The 21897-nt window shown below is 43.2% G+C and overlaps 5 non-coding genes across 5 annotated transcripts; all 5 read left to right on the plus strand.

The window, feature by feature from the left end:
- The first annotated feature begins 617 nt into the window (after nucleotides 1-617).
- LOC125730940 (5S ribosomal RNA) lies at nucleotides 618-736 on the plus strand. Its single transcript, XR_007391233.1, has one exon. It is a non-coding gene; the product is annotated as a 5S ribosomal RNA (ribosomal RNA).
- A 1088-nt stretch (nucleotides 737-1824) lies between these two features.
- LOC125733509 (5S ribosomal RNA) lies at nucleotides 1825-1943 on the plus strand. The gene has a single exon (XR_007392853.1). It is a non-coding gene; the product is annotated as a 5S ribosomal RNA (ribosomal RNA).
- Nucleotides 1944-3024: 1081 nt separating this feature from the next.
- LOC125731059 (5S ribosomal RNA) lies at nucleotides 3025-3143 on the plus strand. Its single transcript, XR_007391348.1, has one exon. It is a non-coding gene; the product is annotated as a 5S ribosomal RNA (ribosomal RNA).
- Nucleotides 3144-12976: 9833 nt separating this feature from the next.
- LOC125732352 (5S ribosomal RNA) lies at nucleotides 12977-13095 on the plus strand. Its single transcript, XR_007391733.1, has one exon. It is a non-coding gene; the product is annotated as a 5S ribosomal RNA (ribosomal RNA).
- A 1078-nt stretch (nucleotides 13096-14173) lies between these two features.
- On the plus strand, nucleotides 14174-14292 carry LOC125731061 (5S ribosomal RNA). Its single transcript, XR_007391350.1, has one exon. It is a non-coding gene; the product is annotated as a 5S ribosomal RNA (ribosomal RNA).
- The last annotated feature ends 7605 nt before the right edge of the window (nucleotides 14293-21897 follow it).

Here is a 21897-nt window from a genome sequence, read left to right on the forward strand (position 1 = left end):
CACACCCTTCAATGCCAGCTTAATGTTTAGGTTAGTGGGAATCACAGAGGAATTAGGGATGGAAACTTCTTTGCTGGTGGTAGAAGCGTTCTGGTGAATTTTTAGAGAGAAGAGGCCGTCAATGTTTGAATGTAGAAAATTGTTCTGGCTGCAGCCTGCAGTATGGACTTGTTGGTGTGTGTAGCTCCCAGTGTTCTGACAGCGTGACGTTTTGGGGAAGCATGTGATTCAGCAGCTACCAGTGGGCTTCGTGCGGCGGAGATTTTGTGGCTGTTAGCGGAGTTGATAACAGAGGGTCGTTAAGAGAAGCCTGCATGCAGTAGGCAAAGGAGTAATGTTTGCCGGCGGGGGACGTGCGGCGATTAACCTGTGCGGTAGTGAAAAGGAGTTAAAAAGAAGGAAGTGTGCGGATGCGGAAAGAATGGAATAATTGTGGTAGGCTGCCGGCTGAGTAGTTTGGTGAATGTTTGGTGTGGGTCCGGCGCTGCCGATTGGATGGTGGGGCTGCAGTTTGAGTCAGATAAAAAAAAAAAAAAAACATTAGTAGGATACAATGGGACCAACTGGCATGTATAGAGGCGTGTAATGCAAAAGGGCTGTTTTTGGTAACGTCTCTCGCTTATGGCCGTACCACCCTGAACACGCCCGATCTCGTCTGATCTTGGAAGCTAAGCAGGGTAGCGTCTGGTTAGTACTTGGATGGGCGACCCCCTGGGAATACCAGGTGCTGTAAGCTTTTCTCACTTTTACTTTATACAGGGGGCGCTCCACTTCACGTTTAATTTAAATCTATCACTCCCCTTCCATTTTACTATTTAATATATATATATATATATATATTTTTTTTTCTCTCATTCATAAAGGCAGCTTTTACACACCGTTTTACTCTAAATACTTCCTGGTAATTCTAGGTGCTGTAAGCTGTTCGTGCCTTTATTCCACCAGGGCGCGATCTTCTCACAAACTTGAAGACTGTCACTCCCCATTCACGTTTTACAACTTATTGTTAATGATAAAGAGACAGCTTTTTACACACAGTTTTAAACAAAGTACTGATATTATTCCTCTTCAACTGACCGCTTTGTTTTCTATGCAAAAACCACTTCGCCACAGAAGACTCGATATTATTGGCATAGCAAGTTCTGCTCTTCTCCTTTCAAAACTTGCTAAAAGCTGTATTTAAAAGAACAGATTGGCCGGGGTAATTCACACCCTTCAATGCCAGCTTAATGTTTAGGTTAGTGGGAATCACAGAGGAATTAGGGATGGAAACTTCTTTGCTGGTGGTAGAAGCGGTCTGGTGAATTTTTAGAGAGAAGAGGCCGTCGATGTTTGAATGTAAAAAATTGTTCTGGCTGCAGCCTGCAGTATGGACTTGTTGGTGTGTGTAGCTCCCAGTGTTCTGACAGCGCGACGTTTTGGGGAAGCATGTGATTCAGCAGCTACCAGTGGCCTTCGTGCGGCGGAGATTTTGTGGCTGTTAGCGGAGTTGATAACAGAGGGTCGTTAAGAGAAGCCTGCATGCAGTAGGTAAAGGAGTAATGTTTGTCGGCGGGGGACGTGCGGCGATTAACCTGTGCGGTAGTGAAAAGGAGTTAAAAAGAAGGAAGTGTGCGGATGCGGAAAGAATGGAATAATTGTGGTAGGCTGCCGGCTGAGTAGTTTGGTGAATGTTTGGTGTGGGTCCGGCGTTGCCGATTGGATGGTGGGGCTGCAGTGTGAGTCAGATAAAAAAAAAAAAAAAACATTAGTAGGATCCAATGGGACCAACTGGCATGTATAGAGGCGTATAATGCAAAAGGGCTGTTTTTGGTAGCATCTCTCGCATACGGCCATACCACCCTGAACACGCCCGATCTCGTCTGATCTCGGAAGCTAAGCAGGGTAGGGTCTGGTTAGTACTTGGATGGGGGACCTCCTGGGAATACCAGGTGCTGTAAGCTTTTCTCACTTTTACTTTATACAGGGGACACTCCACTTCACGATTAATTTAAATCTATCACTCCCCTTACATTTTACTATTTTATATATATCTATATATTTTTCTCTCATTCATAAAGGCAGCTTTTACACACCGTTTTACTCTAAATACTTCCTGGTAATTCTAGGTGCTGTAAGCTGTTCGTGCCTTTATTCCACCAGGGCGCGATCTTCTCACAAACTTGAAGACTGTCACTCCCCATTCACGTTTTACAACTTATTGTTAATAATAAAGAGACAGCTTTTTACACACAGTTTTAAACAAAGTACTGATATAATTCCTCTTCAACTCACCGGTTTGTTTTCTATGCAAAAACCACTTGACCACAGAAGACTCGATATTATTGGCATAGCAAGGTCTGCTCTTCTCCTCCTTTAAAAACTCGCTAAAAGCTGTATTTAAAAGAGCAGGTTGGCCGGGGTAATTCACACCCTTCAATGCCAGCTTAATGTTTAGGTTAGTGGGAATCACAGAGGAATTAGGGATGGAAACTTCTTTGCTGGTGGTAGAAGCGTTCTGGTGAATTTTTAGAGAGAAGAGGCCGTCAATGTTTGAATGTAGAAAATTGTTCTGGCTGCAGCCTGCAGTATGGACTTGTTGGTGTGTGTAGCTCCCAGTGTTCTGACAGCGTGACGTTTTGGGGAAGCATGTGATTCAGCAGCTACCAGTGGGCTTCGTGCGGCGGAGATTTTGTGGCTGTTAGCGGAGTTGATAACAGAGGGTCGTTAAGAGAAGCCTGCATGCAGTAGGCAAAGGAGTAATGTTTGCCGGCGGGGGACGTGCGGCGATTAACCTGTGCGGTAGTGAAAAGGAGTTAAAAAGAAGGAAGTGTGCGGATGCGGAAAGAATGGAATAATTGTGGTAGGCTGCCGGCTGAGTAGTTTGGTGAATGTTTGGTGTGGGTCCGGCGCTGCCGATTGGATGGTGGGGCTGCAGTGTGAGTCAGATAAAAAAAAAAAAAAAACATTAGTAGGATCCAATGGGACCAACTGGCATGTATAGAGGCGTGTAATGCAAAAGGGATGTTTTTGGTAGCATCTCTTGCTTGCGGCCATACCACCCTGAACACGCCCGATCTCATCTGATCTTGGAAACTAAGCAGTGTAGGGACTGGTTAGTACTTGGATGGGAGACCACCTGGGAATACCAGGTGCTGTAAGCTTTTCTCACTTTTACTTTATACAGGGGGCGCTCCACTTCACGATTAATTTAAATCTAGCACTCCCCTTCCATTTTACTATTTTATATATATATTTTTTTTCTCTCTTTCATAAAGGCAGCTTTTAGAAACCGTTTTACTCTAAATACTTCCTGGTAATTCTAGGTGCTGTAAGCTGTTCGTGCCTTTATTCCACCAGGGCGCGATCTTCTCACAAACTTGAAGACTGTCACTCCCCATTCACGTTTTACAACTTATTGTTAATGATAAAGAGACAGCTTTTTACACACAGTTTTAAACAAAGTACTGATATTATTCCTCTTCAACTGACCGCTTTGTTTTCTATGCAAAAACCACTTCGCCACAGAAGACTCGATATTATTGGCATAGCAAGTTCTGCTCTTCTCCTTTCAAAACTTGCTAAAAGCTGTATTTAAAAGAACAGATTGGCCGGGGTAATTCACACCCTTCAATGCCAGCTTAATGTTTAGGTTAGTGGGAATCACAGAGGAATTAGGGATGGAAACTTCTTTGCTGGTGGTAGAAGCGGTCTGGTGAATTTTTAGAGAGAAGAGGCCGTCGATGTTTGAATGTAGAAAATTGTTCTGGCTGCAGCCTGCAGTATGGACTTGTTGGTGTGTGTAGCTCCCAGTGTTCTGACAGCGTGACGTTTTGGGGAAGCATGTGATTCAGCAGCTACCAGTGGGCTTCGTCCGGCGGAGATTTTGTGGCTGTTAGCGGAGTTGATAACAGAGGGTCGTTAAGAGAAGCCTGCATGCAGTAGGCAAAGGAGTAATGTTTGCCGGCGGGGGACGTGCGGCGATTAACCTGTGCGGTAGTGAAAAGGAGTTAAAAAGAAGGAAGTGTGCGGATGCGGAAAGAATGGAATAATTGTGGTAGGCTGCTGGCTGAGTGTTAGGTTGAAGAAACTGTTAGTAATCATTTGTTATCATTTCTGTATAATCAGCAATGAGTGTAACTATGTATATACATTATTTTGTTTTTCTTTACCTTCATACTTTAGATTATATTAGTTTACACGTATCCTGAGCACGTGTTTAAATAGTTGTCCACCTGAGTAAAACCAGAACTTCTTCTTCTCTCACAGTCTTTTCTTTGTTCTCACTCCAAGACCCCTGCCCCCCATTGACTATAAATAAAGGTGCCAAGGGGAACCACCCTTTGTAACACATTCCTTTGTAGCCTAGCATGCAGAGAGTGTGGTTACCCTTGTGCAAATAAAACTCTAAGTGTGTTGTCTCGTAATTAATGGTGTGTACAGAGTTGGAGTGGAAAGCCTGTCGCTTTCTCCAACATATACTGTATTGTAGTTTGGTCCTGTGTGCAGGGTTGGAGTGGAAAGCCTGACGCTTTCTCCAACATATTATTTGGTCCTTCGAGCCGGATCCGAGGACACCTGACGACATCGCCAGCGCACCGAGAGGAGCGACACCGAAGTCTGTCGACAGCCACTCGGAGACGGGTGCAAGAAAGACCTGTGACGTGAATTCGTCATCAGGCCGGTGGTTAGAACTGCGCTCGACGTCTGGTGATGTCTGACGGACCTCGGTGGCGGAACACAGGCACACAGGACAGGTGAGACAACAAAGGTTATTCAGCTAAATAACCGGGTCAATTGACGTGGGTTAGGCTTAGCCGTAATTAAGCAGAAAAGGGGTTAGGCTTAGCCGTAATTAAGCAGAAAAGGGGTTAGGCTTAGCCGTAATTAAGCGAAATATGAACATGCATGTATTGTGTGAATGACTGGACTAAGACTATTATAGAGGCTTAGAGTTGCTTTGGTCAGTCCATTTCTTATTTTGCCTGGTGGGAAAGAAGTACTGGTGATTGAAGGATCAAGGACGGGTTTCATCCCTGAAAACCGATACCGCTGCACGAACAGCGTGCAGTAGAAGGCCGTATTGGTGTCCTCCCATATATCTCGTACCAGTGAAATTCCACCCAGGACCTGTGTAGTGCGGAGATGGGAAAGAAAAAAAATGGGAAAGAATCAGAGTAAGAGGATTGAACTAGAGGGAGATGAGAAGTTTATGGAAGGATATAAACCAGGTTCAGGACAAATAAGTAATCAGAGGTGGAGAAAAAAACATGGGTTTGAAGGGAAACTCCACACTCCAGATATCTTAAAATTACAAGGAAATTTAAGACTAGAAATGTTACAAACCTTGAAGAAAGGAAAATTGGAGAAAAGGAAAAAAGAATATAAGTATTCAGATAATTGGTTGGAACAAAGTAAGTTAAGAGATGTACGTAGAAAGCAGAAAAAGGATGATAGAAAGGATAAATTAACTGCAGCCGCTCTAGTCACTTTAGATGATGAGACGGTGGCCAAAATAAAACATAGAGAAAATAGACCACCAGCACCGCCACTATTGCCTGCCCCCATGCAACCCGTAGATAGAAGGGAAATAAAACAACCATCAGCTATGGGCACAATACCAAAGAAGCCATCAGCTCTTCCTTCTTCCCCCATTATAACTAGGAGTAGAGATCCTACGTTATACCCTGTGCGCGATCTAGCTACTGCTAAGGTTCGATGGCATCCGCGAAATGAAGGCATTGATATTGATAGTGAAGAGGAAGAAATAGAATTACAATGCCCCCTAGTGGAGGTGGCAAACCCTAATAGAGAGCCAGATGGAGGACCTGAAACAATGTTAGTCTATAGACCATGGACAGCTGAAGATAGAACGGCAGCATTAAAGGGAATACCTCCTGTTGATGAAGGGGTACCAGAATTTTGGACAGCAATATTGGAACTACAGAGCAGTTTCCACCTGAATGGTAGAGAAATGTTCCAATGTTTAAGACAGCTGTTCAATCATAAATGGGGAAGAGTAGCAGGAGACTTTACTGGTCATGGACCAGACAATCAACCACTTGCACATAATTCACAAGCTCTGCAACAGAGTATGCAGCAATTACATGGAAGGATAGAGACAGTGTTTATGAGACGAGCAGATTATGGCAGAATTGCACAATGCAAGCAAAAAGATGGAGAAGAGCCAGAGGATTTTATGGATAGGATGAGAGTGGTGTTTAGAGGGAATTCAGGAATTCCTCATAATGAGGAAAATGGAGGAGTTTATCAGCAACAGTTAAAACGTGCGTTCATCACAGGGCTAAAACCTGAACTGAAGAGATACATAGATAAACATTGGGTACATCAGAATACTGGTTCAGTGCAGCAAGCCCTAGAATATGCCCAACACGCCCATACAGCACAAAAACAGAAATCAGACGCAGTGTTTGCTGCTAATGATACTGTTGCAATAATACATATGAATCCTCCGGGGAGGGGAGGGTTCAGAGGAAGGTCACGAGGCCGAGGAAGGGGGAGAGGTGCTTTTAGGAGCAATCAGCGAAATTTATTACAGCAAGATAACACTTGCTGGACATGCGGAAAACTTGGGCACTTAGCTAGGCAATGTAGAACCAAGTTTATAAACAACCCAAATTCCACAGAGAATCAATGACAATTAGCCTGTGAACTATCAAAAGAGCCAGATAAGCTGCAAAAACAGGATGAGACAGAAGAGATAGATTTGCAAGCAGTTTGCCAACTGCTAGCACTAAAACAACTTGAAGAACTACCAAAACGAAGGCTTATTATAAATGGGAAAATATATGAGTGCCTATGTGATACCGGAGCCTGTAGAACAGTGTTAACCACTAGCCCTCCAAGGGTCACCTTTTCCTCGTCCTCCATAAATATCCGAACTGCAGGAGGCCAAGCCAAAAGTCATCAATTGACAAATCCAGTTAGCATAAAAGATGAGGAAACAGAGTTAGAATGTCACGCCCAAGTGCTAATAAGCCCTTCATGTCCAGTCAATCTGTTAGGAAGGGATCTTATGATACAAATGGGTATTAGTGTGATTGCAACACCCACTGGCATGAAGGCTATAGTAGAAAAGCAAACTTTCGTGATACATGGCATGTCAGCTCCACAGTATTATTGGTCCCTAGATCTGGGGGGGACAGCACAGACACGTGAAATATTGAGAAAAACTAGAGAAAAGCAGTCCCCTAAACAAACCCAGTTCATGCCTGACGATGCCTTACACGTCACTATGTGGTACAAAGGCACCCCAGGACCAGATTATGCCTATGACAAAACGTTTCATGCCCTTCAAGACACTTGTATCACCTTACAACATATATATGTTAACTCCACTACTGGCTTTTCTGCTGCTTCAGTCATCTTATCTAATAAACAACAGGCTGTGTTCAGAGGGGGAACACCACACGTATCTCTATCAAAACCACCTCAGATGCAGTGGAAGGATGTAGAGATGTTCTTACGAGATTCCATGCACAGTTACAATGACTACCAACCCGTACCTGGCTCCTTTTGGAGCTATGACAAAAAACACAATGTGTGGCGGTTTCCTTTGGGATGGAGAGTTCAAACCACTCTCACCACACACTTGCAGGACCCAACCTGACAAATTTTTCCAACCCTGGAGGAGGGATCATGTCCAGATCTAGATCGCCTCCCGGAAGGGTTGTGGTCGTCCTCCCCCACTGATGTAGGACTGGTAAAGGGGTTTCCACCTTACAAAGTAATTGTGAAATCAGAACACCGTCCGGTAGTTAGACAATACCCGTTAAAACCTGAAGCAGAGAAAGGTATAGCCCCTGTAGTGCAGGATATGTTGGCATCAGGAATATTGCGAGAGGCTCCTGAGGCCACTTGCAATACTCCTATCTTCCCCGTCCAGAAGGGACATACAGGGAAATGGCGCATGGTGCAGGATTTAAGACCAGTAAATGAAATAGTACAACATGCTGCACCAGATGTGCCTAATCCACACCTTTTGTTAAATTCCTTGTCCCCTGACAAGAAGTATTTTTCAGTAGTGGATCTGAGTAATGCCTTTTTCTCAGTACCACTACATCCTGATTCACAACACTTATTTGGTTTCACTTATAAAGGACATAAATACACATACACTAGACTCCCTCAAGGGTTTTCAGAAAGTCCACATGTATATATACAATGGCACTACGGTATTCAATGAGTTCCTGTAAAATACCGTCCCATAGTCAAGTGCTATTGTATGTAGATGATATATTAATTGCTTCAGATACAAAACAGCATTGCAAAGAAGCCACACTGTTAGTGTTACAGCATTTGTATGATACAGGACATAAGGCATCAAAACAAAAATTACAGTATTGCAGAGAGGAAGTTATATATCTTGGACATAAACTCTCCCAAAAAGGTCGATCGTTATTAGAAACTAGAAAACAGGCAATACAAGAGGCACCAAAGCCAAAGACTAAACAGCAAATGATGTCCTTCTTAGGACTTTGCAATTATTGCAGGGAATGGTTACCTGATTATGCTGCACTCGTTCAACCTTTACAAACCCTGATTTATGGGAAGGACATGGCACTGAAAGATAAAATTCAGTGGACAAAAGAAGGAGAATTGGCATTCACAAATCTAAAAATAATGTTACAAACTAATGTGACACTTGCTCTGCCAGATTATCAACAACCATTTACCCTATGTGTTGATGCAAATCAAGGGTATATGAAGGCAGTATTAACACAGCCATTCGGCGCAAAAGAGAGGCCATTAGCGTTCTATTCTAAACGATTAGATGCAGTGGCAGCTGGTTTTCCGCAGTGTTTGCAGGCATGTGCAGCTGCTGCAGAAGCAGTGAAATTATCAGCAGAATTAGTGTTGTGTCACCCACTCACTTTGAAGGTGCCACATTCAGTTTCTTTAGTTTTACTGCAGACGCCACTGCCATTCCTCACACATGTTAGACATCTGACCCTAGTCTCACTCCTGCTTTCACAGTCAAACATCACAATACAGCGATGTGGTCCTCTCAACCCTAGCACCCTTCTTCCGACAGCGGAAGATGGAGAGCCACATTCGTGCAAAGCAGTTGTGGAAGAACAAACCAAACCAAGAGCAGATATTTTACAGACCCCAATACCAGATTCAACGGTTGTTTTTGTAGATGGATCAGCATCAAAAAATGACATGGGGAAGAACAAGGTCGGATATGCTGTAGTTACATCTACTGAAGTGTTGGAGGCCAATGCACTTCCCCCTGCTTGTTCAGCACAAGTGGCTGAACTCTATGCTGTAATTAGGGCATGCGAGCTCTTCAAAAACAAGCCACTTACAATATACACTGATAGTCAATATGTGTTTGGAGCTGTTCATCACCATGCAAGAGTGTGGAAAAATAGAGGATTCAAGACATCGCAAGGAACATCTTTAACTCATACGAACCTATTACTCAGGTTGTTAGATGTTGTGCAATTACCATATTGCCTTGCGATATGCAAATGTAAGGCACACCAAACTGATGCTTCCGCAATAGCTAAAGGAAACAGTTTTGCGGACATGACGGCAAAAAGTGCTGCACAAAAACAACCTGCCTTAAATGTTACAGATGTCTTGTTGATAGATAGTGATGTACTATGTGATGCACAGACTCATGCACCTAAAACAGAAATACAGAGCTGGATTAAGAGAGGAGCAATACAACAAGGGAAAACTTATTATATGAATGACAAGCCCATCCTACCAAAAAATTTATACAAGACAGCTGCCTTAGTGAGCCATGGACACACCCATGTCTCAACAGGAGGGATGGTACATATTATCCAACAATACTTTTATACTATAAATTTTTCTGATTATGCAAAACAATTTTGTCGAGCGTGCTTAATTTGCTGTAAACACAATGCACAAGGCAACATAAGGCCAAAACGTGGCCAGTTTCCCGCAGCTGAATATCCATTTCAAATTGTACATATGGATTTCATTGAATTATCTTGGTCACAAGGGAAGAAGTACTGTCTAGTCATTATAGACACCTTTTCTAAGTGGGTAGAAATATACCCTGTAAAACACTGTGATGCAATGACCGTTGCAAAATGTTTGGTAGGCCATTATTTCCCTACCTATGGCATACCTCATATTATAAGATCGGACAATGGGACTCATTTTGTGAATCAAACCATGTCCCTTTGCTCACAAGCACTCGGGTTTACGATCAAAAATCATTGCGCTTATCACCCCCAGAGCGCAGGCTTAGTGGAAAGGACCAACGGCACCATTAAAACAAGACTCAGAAAGACAGTGGAAGAGACAAAAAGACCGTGGCCAGAATGTTTGTCTCTAGTAAAATTATGGATGAGAATAACTCCCACTCCTGCAGGATTGACACCATTTGAAATAGTGTATGGTAGACCGTTTCCCTTAGCAACCGAAATGAGTGATATAGGAAAAGCAGACAGAGAAAATACGTTAGCCGATTGGATGCGTAAGCTATTATCATCACAACAAAAACATAACCCCAGTAGTCTGCCAGTAAATTCTGTTTCTGTTCAACAGGATAATCTGCAGCCAGGAGATTGGATCCTGGTCAAGGTCCTGTTGCGAAAGGATTGGAGCACACCCCGGTGGGACGGACCCTATCAAGTCCTGCTCACAACACCAACAGCGGTGAAAATAGCAGAGCGACCTTCCTGGATACATAAGAGTCACTGTAAGCCCATCAAGCCCGTATCAGAGACCTCTGTACCTTCGGAGTAGCAGTGGAAGTCCGCTACAAAGGCGCAGCAATCAATAGGATACTGACGTCTCAACCCGGTGAAGAAAACAGCTGATCTGCACTCCATTTAGAATGGCTCTGATTGGGTGGGGATGTGGTAAGGTAACTCTCGGTGTAATTCTCTTTATGGGAATTGTTGGTCTGCTTCTGCACTCACCAGAGCAGGTGTTTCGCCCACCTAGATGGACACATGATGGTTCCCACCTGAGACCTATCTCCACAAATGAGACCCATCCTTTCCTACAAAATTACTGGTACTGTTATGTTTATGATTCAGCAAAGAAAGACAATTTAACTAATTGTTATGTCTGTACCCACATGCCATCTCATGCCGATGGATTAACTATATATGGGAAACCTATGAATAAGTCACAAGCAAAGTGTGCTGCCTCTTTTGCAGGTGTAGGCTATCAGCATGATAATATAAAAATAAATGACACAGATCCATATACTGCTGGTTTGGATAATGGCGTATGTGCACAGCAGTTTTGGATCGATTTTGCTATAAAAGTGTCAAATATATCCTTACCTTTATCTGTCCACCTGAACATGGACCCTAAAACATTTAATCACTCAATGTGTTATGACCAAATGAACGGCACCCACCATATGGGGAACACCACCAACTGTGCCCAAATACTAGTACACGGAGAAGGTGCCCCGGTAAACATAAGTGGATTTAGTAATGGCACCTACTGGGTGCAAGGAGTAGCTTGGTTATGTGGACCCCGCGCATATTTCGTTTTGCCCTATAACTGGTATGGTGTGTGCGCTCCAATCTTTGTGTCAGACCATACTTTCCTGGTGTCACTGTCGTCTACACCAGCGAACCGCAGGCGCCGGTCCATCATAACTACAGCTTCTCTCCGTCCTCATGACAGTGTCTGGGGTTCAGATGTTCCCCAGGAGTTCAAACATTGGTCTACAGACCAGAAAGTATTAATGTCTCTTTTTCCCTGGGTAGGAACAGCAAAGAATACGTTACGATTAGAAACTATTGATTATCGTTTGGGGCTGTTCATAAATAACTCCATCATAATAAATGAGCAACAGAATGGAGAGATAGATGCTATTAAACAGATGGTCATTCAGAATAGAATGGTTTTAGACATACTTACTGCTGCACAAGGTGGTGTGTGCGTGCTCTTAAATAATACCTGCTGTACATATATTCCCGATAATGTGCACTCACCCAACATGACTACAGCCTTGGACCGTCTGCGAGAACTTCAAAAGATCATGACCTTAGACCCTCATGCTGGCCCCTCATGGTTGAATTGGTTTCTTACTGGGTCCTGGTGGCAGTTACTGCTAAAGTTCTCACTCCCCATTCTTGTTACATTATTATTTGTATGTTGTTGTTTCATTTGTATTATACCCTGCCTCCGTTCCATGATACAACATACTTTTAGTTCTGTTTTTCTGCTATACACTGCAGAAGAACGAATGGATTTACTAACCTTGTCTAGCCCTCTTAATAATGATGATGATGTGATCTGAATGACGGTTGTGCTGAAAGTGTTTTTGCAATTTGTACAATACTGATGCTTCTGATCATACTGTCATGATAAACAGGAGGGACTGTTAGGTTGAAGAAACTGTTATTAATCATTTGTTATCATTTCTGTATAATCAGCAATGAGTGTAAATATGTATATACATTATTTTGTTTTTCTTTACCTTCATACTTTAGATTATATTAGTTTACACGTATCCTGAGCACGTGTTTAAATAGTTGTCCACCTGAGTAAAACCAGAACTTCTTCTTCTCTCACAGTCTTTTCTTTGTTCTCACTCCAAGACCCCTGCCTCCCATTGACTATAAATAAAGGTGCCAAGGGGAACCACCCTTTGTAACACATTCCTTTGTAGCCTAGCATGCAGAGAGTGTGGTTACCCTTGTGCAAGTAAAACTCTAAGTGTGTTGTCTCGTGATTAATGGTGTGTACAGAGTTGGAGTGGAAAGCCTGTCGCTTTCTCCAACATATACTGTATTGTAGTTTGGTCCTGTGTGCAGGGTTGGAGTGGAAAGCCTGACGCTTTCTCCAACACTGAGTAGTTTGGTGAATGTTTGGTGTGGGTCCGGCGCTGCCGATTGGATGGTGGGGCTGCAGTGTGAGTCAGATAAAAAAAAAAAAAAAAACATTAGTAGGATGCAATGGGACCAACTGGCATGTATAGAGAGAGGCGTGTAATGCAAAAGGGCTGTTTTTGGTAGCGTCTCTCGCTTGCGGCCATACCACCCTGAACACGCCCGATCTCATCTGATCTCGGAAGCTAAGCAGGGTAGGGTCTGATTAGTACTTGGATGGGAGACCACCTGGGAATACCAGGTGCTGTAAGCTTTTCTCACTTTTACTTTATACAGGGGGCGCTCCACTTCACGATTAATTTAAATCTAGCACTCCCCTTCCATTTTACTATTTTATATATATATATTTTTTCTCTCTTTCATAAAGGCAGCTTTTAGAAACCGTTTTACTCTAAATACTTCCTGGTAATTCTAGGTGCTGTAAGCTGTTCGTGCCTTTATTCCACCAGGGCGCGATCTTCTCACAAACTTGAAGACTGTCACTCCCCATTCACGTTTTACAACTTATTGTTAATGATAAAGAGACAGCTTTTTACACACAGTTTTAAACAAAGTACTGATATTATTCCTCTTCAACTCACCGGTTTGTTTTCTATGCAAAAACCACTTGACCACAGAAGACTCGATATTATTGGCATAGCAAGGTCTGCTCTTCTCCTCCTTTCAAAACTCGCTAAAAGCTGTATTTAAAAGAGCAGGTTGGCCGGGGTAATTCACACCCTTCAATGCCAGCTTAATGTTTAGGTTAGTGGGAATCACAGAGGAATTAGGGATGGAAACTTCTTTGCTGGTGGTAGAAGCGTTCTGGTGAATTTTTAGAGAGAAGAGGCCGTCAATGTTTGAATGTAGAAAATTGTTCTGGCTGCAGCCTGCAGTATGGACTTGTTGGTGTGTGTAGCTCCCAGTGTTCTGACAGCGTGACGTTTTGGGGAAGCATGTGATTCAGCAGCTACCAGTGGGCTTCGTGCGGCGGAGATTTTGTGGCTGTTAGCGGAGTTGATAACAGAGGGTCGTTAAGAGAAGCCTGCATGCAGTAGGCAAAGGAGTAATGTTTGCCGGCGGGGGACGTGCGGCGATTAACCTGTGCGGTAGTGAAAAGGAGTTAAAAAGAAGGAAGTGTGCGGATGCGGAAAGAATGGAATAATTGTGGTAGGCTGCCGGCTGAGTAGTTTGGTGAATGTTTGGTGTGGGTCCGGCGCTGCCGATTGGATGGTGGGGCTGCAGTGTGAGTCAGATAAAAAAAAAAAAAAAACATTAGTAGGATCCAATGGGACCAACTGGCATGTATAGAGGCGTGTAATGCAAAAGGGATGTTTTTGGTAGCATCTCTTGCTTGCGGCCATACCACCCTGAACACGCCCGATCTCATCTGATCTTGGAAACTAAGCAGTGTAGGGACTGGTTAGTACTTGGATGGGAGACCACCTGGGAATACCAGGTGCTGTAAGCTTTTCTCACTTTTACTTTATACAGGGGGCGCTCCACTTCACGATTAATTTAAATCTAGCACTCCCCTTCCATTTTACTATTTTATATATATATATTTTTTCTCTCTTTCATAAAGGCAGCTTTTAGAAACCGTTTTACTCTAAATACTTCCTGGTAATTCTAGGTGCTGTAAGCTGTTCGTGCCTTTATTCCACCAGGGCGCGATCTTCTCACAAACTTGAAGACTGTCACTCCCCATTCACGTTTTACAACTTATTGTTAATGATAAAGAGACAGCTTTTTACACACAGTTTTAAACAAAGTACTGATATTATTCCTCTTCAACTGACCGCTTTGTTTTCTATGCAAAAACCACTTCGCCACAGAAGACTCGATATTATTGGCATAGCAAGTTCTGCTCTTCTCCTTTCAAAACTTGCTAAAAGCTGTATTTAAAAGAACAGATTGGCCGGGGTAATTCACACCCTTCAATGCCAGCTTAATGTTTAGGTTAGTGGGAATCACAGAGGAATTAGGGATGGAAACTTCTTTGCTGGTGGTAGAAGCGGTCTGGTGAATTTTTAGAGAGAAGAGGCCGTCGATGTTTGAATGTAGAAAATTGTTCTGGCTGCAGCCTGCAGTATGGACTTGTTGGTGTGTGTAGCTCCCAGTGTTCTGACAGCGTGACGTTTTGGGGAAGCATGTGATTCAGCAGCTACCAGTGGGCTTCGTGCGGCGGAGATTTTGTGGCTGTTAGCGGAGTTGATAACAGAGGGTCGTTAAGAGAAGCCTGCATGCAGTAGGCAAAGGAGTAATGTTTGCTGGCGGGGGACGTGCGGCGATTAACCTGTGCGGTAGTGAAAAGGAGTTAAAAAGAAGGAAGTGTGCGGATGCGGAAAGAATGGAATAATTGTGGTAGGCTGCTGGCTGAGTGTTAGGTTGAAGAAACTGTTAGTAATCATTTGTTATCATTTCTGTATAATCAGCAATGAGTGTAAATATGTATATACATTATTTTGTTTTTCTTTACCTTCATACTTTAGATTATATTAGTTTACACGTATCCTGAGCACGTGTTTAAATAGTTGTCCACCTGAGTAAAACCAGAACTTCTTCTTCTCTCACAGTCTTTTCTTTGTTCTCACTCCAAGACCCCTGCCCCCCATTGACTATAAATAAAGGTGCCAAGGGGAACCACCCTTTGTAACACATTCCTTTGTAGCCTAGCATGCAGAGAGTGTGGTTACCCTTGTGCAAATAAAACTCTAAGTGTGTTGTCTCGTAATTAATGGTGTGTACAGAGTTGGAGTGGAAAGCCTGTCGCTTTCTCCAACATATACTGTATTGTAGTTTGGTCCTGTGTGCAGGGTTGGAGTGGAAAGCCTGACGCTTTCTCCAACATATTATTTGGTCCTTCGAGCCGGATCCGAGGACACCTGACGACATCGCCAGCGCACCGAGAGGAGCGACACCGAAGTCTGTCGACAGCCACTCGGAGACGGGTGCAAGAAAGACCTGTGACGTGAATTCGTCATCAGGCCGGTGGTTAGAACTGCGCTCGACGTCTGGTGATGTCTGACGGACCTCGGTGGCGGAACACAGGCACACAGGACAGGTGAGACAACAAAGGTTATTCAGCTAAATAACCGGGTCAATTGACGTGGGTTAGGCTTAGCCGTAATTAAGCAGAAAAGGGGTTAGGCTTAGCCGTAATTAAGCAGAAAAGGGGTTAGGCTTAGCCATAATTAAGCGAAATATGAACATGCATGTATTGTGTGAATGACTGGACTAAGACTATTATAGAGGCTTAGAGTTGCTTTGGTCAGTCCATTTCTTATTTTGCCTGGTGGGAAAGAAGTACTGGTGATTGAAGGATCAAGGACGGGTTTCATCCCTGAAAACCGATACCGCTGCACGAACAGCGTGCAGTAGAAGGCCGTATTGGTGTCCTCCCATATATCTCGTACCAGTGAAATTCCACCCAGGACCTGTGTAGTGCGGAGACGGGAAAGAAAAAAAATGGGAAAGAATCAGAGTAAGAGGATTGAACTAGAGGGAGATGAGAAGTTTATGGAAGGATATAAACCAGGTTCAGGACAAATAAGTAATCAGAGGTGGAGAAAAAAACATGGGTTTGAAGGGAAACTCCACACTCCAGATATCTTAAAATTACAAGGAAATTTAAGACTAGAAATGTTACAAACCTTGAAGAAAGGAAAATTGGAGAAAAGGAAAAAAGAATATAAGTATTCAGATAATTGGTTGGAACAAAGTAAGTTAAGAGATGTACGTAGAAAGCAGAAAAAGGATGATAGAAAGGATAAATTAACTGCAGCCGCTCTAGTCACTTTAGATGATGAGACGGTGGCCAAAATAAAACATAGAGAAAATAGACCACCAGCACCGCCACTATTGCCTGCCCCCATGCAACCCGTAGATAGAAGGGAAATAAAACAACCATCAGCTATGGGCACAATACCAAAGAAGCCATCAGCTCTTCCTTCTTCCCCCATTATAACTAGGAGTAGAGATCCTACGTTATACCCTGTGCGCGATCTAGCTACTGCTAAGGTTCGATGGCATCCGCGAAATGAAGGCATTGATATTGATAGTGAAGAGGAAGAAATAGAATTACAATGCCCCCTAGTGGAGGTGGCAAACCCTAATAGAGAGCCAGATGGAGGACCTGAAACAATGTTAGTCTATAGACCATGGACAGCTGAAGATAGAACGGCAGCATTAAAGGGAATACCTCCTGTTGATGAAGGGGTACCAGAATTTTGGACAGCAATATTGGAACTACAGAGCAGTTTCCACCTGAATGGTAGAGAAATGTTCCAATGTTTAAGACAGCTGTTCAATCATAAATGGGGAAGAGTAGCAGGAGACTTTACTGGTCATGGACCAGACAATCAACCACTTGCACATAATTCACAAGCTCTGCAACAGAGTATGCAGCAATTACATGGAAGGATAGAGACAGTGTTTATGAGACGAGCAGATTATGGCAGAATTGCACAATGCAAGCAAAAAGATGGAGAAGAGCCAGAGGATTTTATGGATAGGATGAGAGTGGTGTTTAGAGGGAATTCAGGAATTCCTCATAATGAGGAAAATGGAGGAGTTTATCAGCAACAGTTAAAACGTGCGTTCATCACAGGGCTAAAACCTGAACTGAAGAGATACATAGATAAACATTGGGTACATCAGAATACTGGTTCAGTGCAGCAAGCCCTAGAATATGCCCAACACGCCCATACAGCACAAAAACAGAAATCAGACGCAGTGTTTGCTGCTAATGATACTGTTGCAATAATACATATGAATCCTCCGGGGAGGGGAGGGTTCAGAGGAAGGTCACGAGGCCGAGGAAGGGGGAGAGGTGCTTTTAGGAGCAATCAGCGAAATTTATTACAGCAAGATAACACTTGCTGGACATGCGGAAAACTTGGGCACTTAGCTAGGCAATGTAGAACCAAGTTTATAAACAACCCAAATTCCACAGAGAATCAATGACAATTAGCCTGTGAACTATCAAAAGAGCCAGATAAGCTGCAAAAACAGGATGAGACAGAAGAGATAGATTTGCAAGCAGTTTGCCAACTGCTAGCACTAAAACAACTTGAAGAACTACCAAAACGAAGGCTTATTATAAATGGGAAAATATATGAGTGCCTATGTGATACCGGAGCCTGTAGAACAGTGTTAACCACTAGCCCTCCAAGGGTCACCTTTTCCTCGTCCTCCATAAATATCCGAACTGCAGGAGGCCAAGCCAAAAGTCATCAATTGACAAATCCAGTTAGCATAAAAGATGAGGAAACAGAGTTAGAATGTCACGCCCAAGTGCTAATAAGCCCTTCATGTCCAGTCAATCTGTTAGGAAGGGATCTTATGATACAAATGGGTATTAGTGTGATTGCAACACCCACTGGCATGAAGGCTATAGTAGAAAAGCAAACTTTCGTGATACATGGCATGTCAGCTCCACAGTATTATTGGTCCCTAGATCTGGGGGGGACAGCACAGACACGTGAAATATTGAGAAAAACTAGAGAAAAGCAGTCCCCTAAACAAACCCAGTTCATGCCTGACGATGCCTTACACGTCACTATGTGGTACAAAGGCACCCCAGGACCAGATTATGCCTATGACAAAACGTTTCATGCCCTTCAAGACACTTGTATCACCTTACAACATATATATGTTAACTCCACTACTGGCTTTTCTGCTGCTTCAGTCATCTTATCTAATAAACAACAGGCTGTGTTCAGAGGGGGAACACCACACGTATCTCTATCAAAACCACCTCAGATGCAGTGGAAGGATGTAGAGATGTTCTTACGAGATTCCATGCACAGTTACAATGACTACCAACCCGTACCTGGCTCCTTTTGGAGCTATGACAAAAAACACAATGTGTGGCGGTTTCCTTTGGGATGGAGAGTTCAAACCACTCTCACCACACACTTGCAGGACCCAACCTGACAAATTTTTCCAACCCTGGAGGAGGGATCATGTCCAGATCTAGATCGCCTCCCGGAAGGGTTGTGGTCGTCCTCCCCCACTGATGTAGGACTGGTAAAGGGGTTTCCACCTTACAAAGTAATTGTGAAATCAGAACACCGTCCGGTAGTTAGACAATACCCGTTAAAACCTGAAGCAGAGAAAGGTATAGCCCCTGTAGTGCAGGATATGTTGGCATCAGGAATATTGCGAGAGGCTCCTGAGGCCACTTGCAATACTCCTATCTTCCCCGTCCAGAAGGGACATACAGGGAAATGGCGCATGGTGCAGGATTTAAGACCAGTAAATGAAATAGTACAACATGCTGCACCAGATGTGCCTAATCCACACCTTTTGTTAAATTCCTTGTCCCCTGACAAGAAGTATTTTTCAGTAGTGGATCTGAGTAATGCCTTTTTCTCAGTACCACTACATCCTGATTCACAACACTTATTTGGTTTCACTTATAAAGGACATAAATACACATACACTAGACTCCCTCAAGGGTTTTCAGAAAGTCCACATGTATATATACAATGGCACTACGGTATTCAATGAGTTCCTGTAAAATACCGTCCCATAGTCAAGTGCTATTGTATGTAGATGATATATTAATTGCTTCAGATACAAAACAGCATTGCAAAGAAGCCACACTGTTAGTGTTACAGCATTTGTATGATACAGGACATAAGGCATCAAAACAAAAATTACAGTATTGCAGAGAGGAAGTTATATATCTTGGACATAAACTCTCCCAAAAAGGTCGATCGTTATTAGAAACTAGAAAACAGGCAATACAAGAGGCACCAAAGCCAAAGACTAAACAGCAAATGATGTCCTTCTTAGGACTTTGCAATTATTGCAGGGAATGGTTACCTGATTATGCTGCACTCGTTCAACCTTTACAAACCCTGATTTATGGGAAGGACATGGCACTGAAAGATAAAATTCAGTGGACAAAAGAAGGAGAATTGGCATTCACAAATCTAAAAATAATGTTACAAACTAATGTGACACTTGCTCTGCCAGATTATCAACAACCATTTACCCTATGTGTTGATGCAAATCAAGGGTATATGAAGGCAGTATTAACACAGCCATTCGGCGCAAAAGAGAGGCCATTAGCGTTCTATTCTAAACGATTAGATGCAGTGGCAGCTGGTTTTCCGCAGTGTTTGCAGGCATGTGCAGCTGCTGCAGAAGCAGTGAAATTATCAGCAGAATTAGTGTTGTGTCACCCACTCACTTTGAAGGTGCCACATTCAGTTTCTTTAGTTTTACTGCAGACGCCACTGCCATTCCTCACACATGTTAGACATCTGACCCTAGTCTCACTCCTGCTTTCACAGTCAAACATCACAATACAGCGATGTGGTCCTCTCAACCCTAGCACCCTTCTTCCGACAGCGGAAGATGGAGAGCCACATTCGTGCAAAGCAGTTGTGGAAGAACAAACCAAACCAAGAGCAGATATTTTACAGACCCCAATACCAGATTCAACGGTTGTTTTTGTAGATGGATCAGCATCAAAAAATGACATGGGGAAGAACAAGGTCGGATATGCTGTAGTTACATCTACTGAAGTGTTGGAGGCCAATGCACTTCCCCCTGCTTGTTCAGCACAAGTGGCTGAACTCTATGCTGTAATTAGGGCATGCGAGCTCTTCAAAAACAAGCCACTTACAATATACACTGATAGTCAATATGTGTTTGGAGCTGTTCATCACCATGCAAGAGTGTGGAAAAATAGAGGATTCAAGACATCGCAAGGAACATCTTTAACTCATACGAACCTATTACTCAGGTTGTTAGATGTTGTGCAATTACCATATTGCCTTGCGATATGCAAATGTAAGGCACACCAAACTGATGCTTCCGCAATAGCTAAAGGAAACAGTTTTGCGGACATGACGGCAAAAAGTGCTGCACAAAAACAACCTGCCTTAAATGTTACAGATGTCTTGTTGATAGATAGTGATGTACTATGTGATGCACAGACTCATGCACCTAAAACAGAAATACAGAGCTGGATTAAGAGAGGAGCAATACAACAAGGGAAAACTTATTATATGAATGACAAGCCCATCCTACCAAAAAATTTATACAAGACAGCTGCCTTAGTGAGCCATGGACACACCCATGTCTCAACAGGAGGGATGGTACATATTATCCAACAATACTTTTATACTATAAATTTTTCTGATTATGCAAAACAATTTTGTCGAGCGTGCTTAATTTGCTGTAAACACAATGCACAAGGCAACATAAGGCCAAAACGTGGCCAGTTTCCCGCAGCTGAATATCCATTTCAAATTGTACATATGGATTTCATTGAATTATCTTGGTCACAAGGGAAGAAGTACTGTCTAGTCATTATAGACACCTTTTCTAAGTGGGTAGAAATATACCCTGTAAAACACTGTGATGCAATGACCGTTGCAAAATGTTTGGTAGGCCATTATTTCCCTACCTATGGCATACCTCATATTATAAGATCGGACAATGGGACTCATTTTGTGAATCAAACCATGTCCCTTTGCTCACAAGCACTCGGGTTTACGATCAAAAATCATTGCGCTTATCACCCCCAGAGCGCAGGCTTAGTGGAAAGGACCAACGGCACCATTAAAACAAGACTCAGAAAGACAGTGGAAGAGACAAAAAGACCGTGGCCAGAATGTTTGTCTCTAGTAAAATTATGGATGAGAATAACTCCCACTCCTGCAGGATTGACACCATTTGAAATAGTGTATGGTAGACCGTTTCCCTTAGCAACCGAAATGAGTGATATAGGAAAAGCAGACAGAGAAAATACGTTAGCCGATTGGATGCGTAAGCTATTATCATCACAACAAAAACATAACCCCAGTAGTCTGCCAGTAAATTCTGTTTCTGTTCAACAGGATAATCTGCAGCCAGGAGATTGGATCCTGGTCAAGGTCCTGTTGCGAAAGGATTGGAGCACACCCCGGTGGGACGGACCCTATCAAGTCCTGCTCACAACACCAACAGCGGTGAAAATAGCAGAGCGACCTTCCTGGATACATAAGAGTCACTGTAAGCCCATCAAGCCCGTATCAGAGACCTCTGTACCTTCGGAGTAGCAGTGGAAGTCCGCTAC

Source organism: Brienomyrus brachyistius, chromosome 2 (genome assembly GCF_023856365.1).
Source record: "Brienomyrus brachyistius isolate T26 chromosome 2, BBRACH_0.4, whole genome shotgun sequence".
NCBI classification, from domain to species: Eukaryota; Metazoa; Chordata; class Actinopteri; order Osteoglossiformes; family Mormyridae; genus Brienomyrus; species Brienomyrus brachyistius.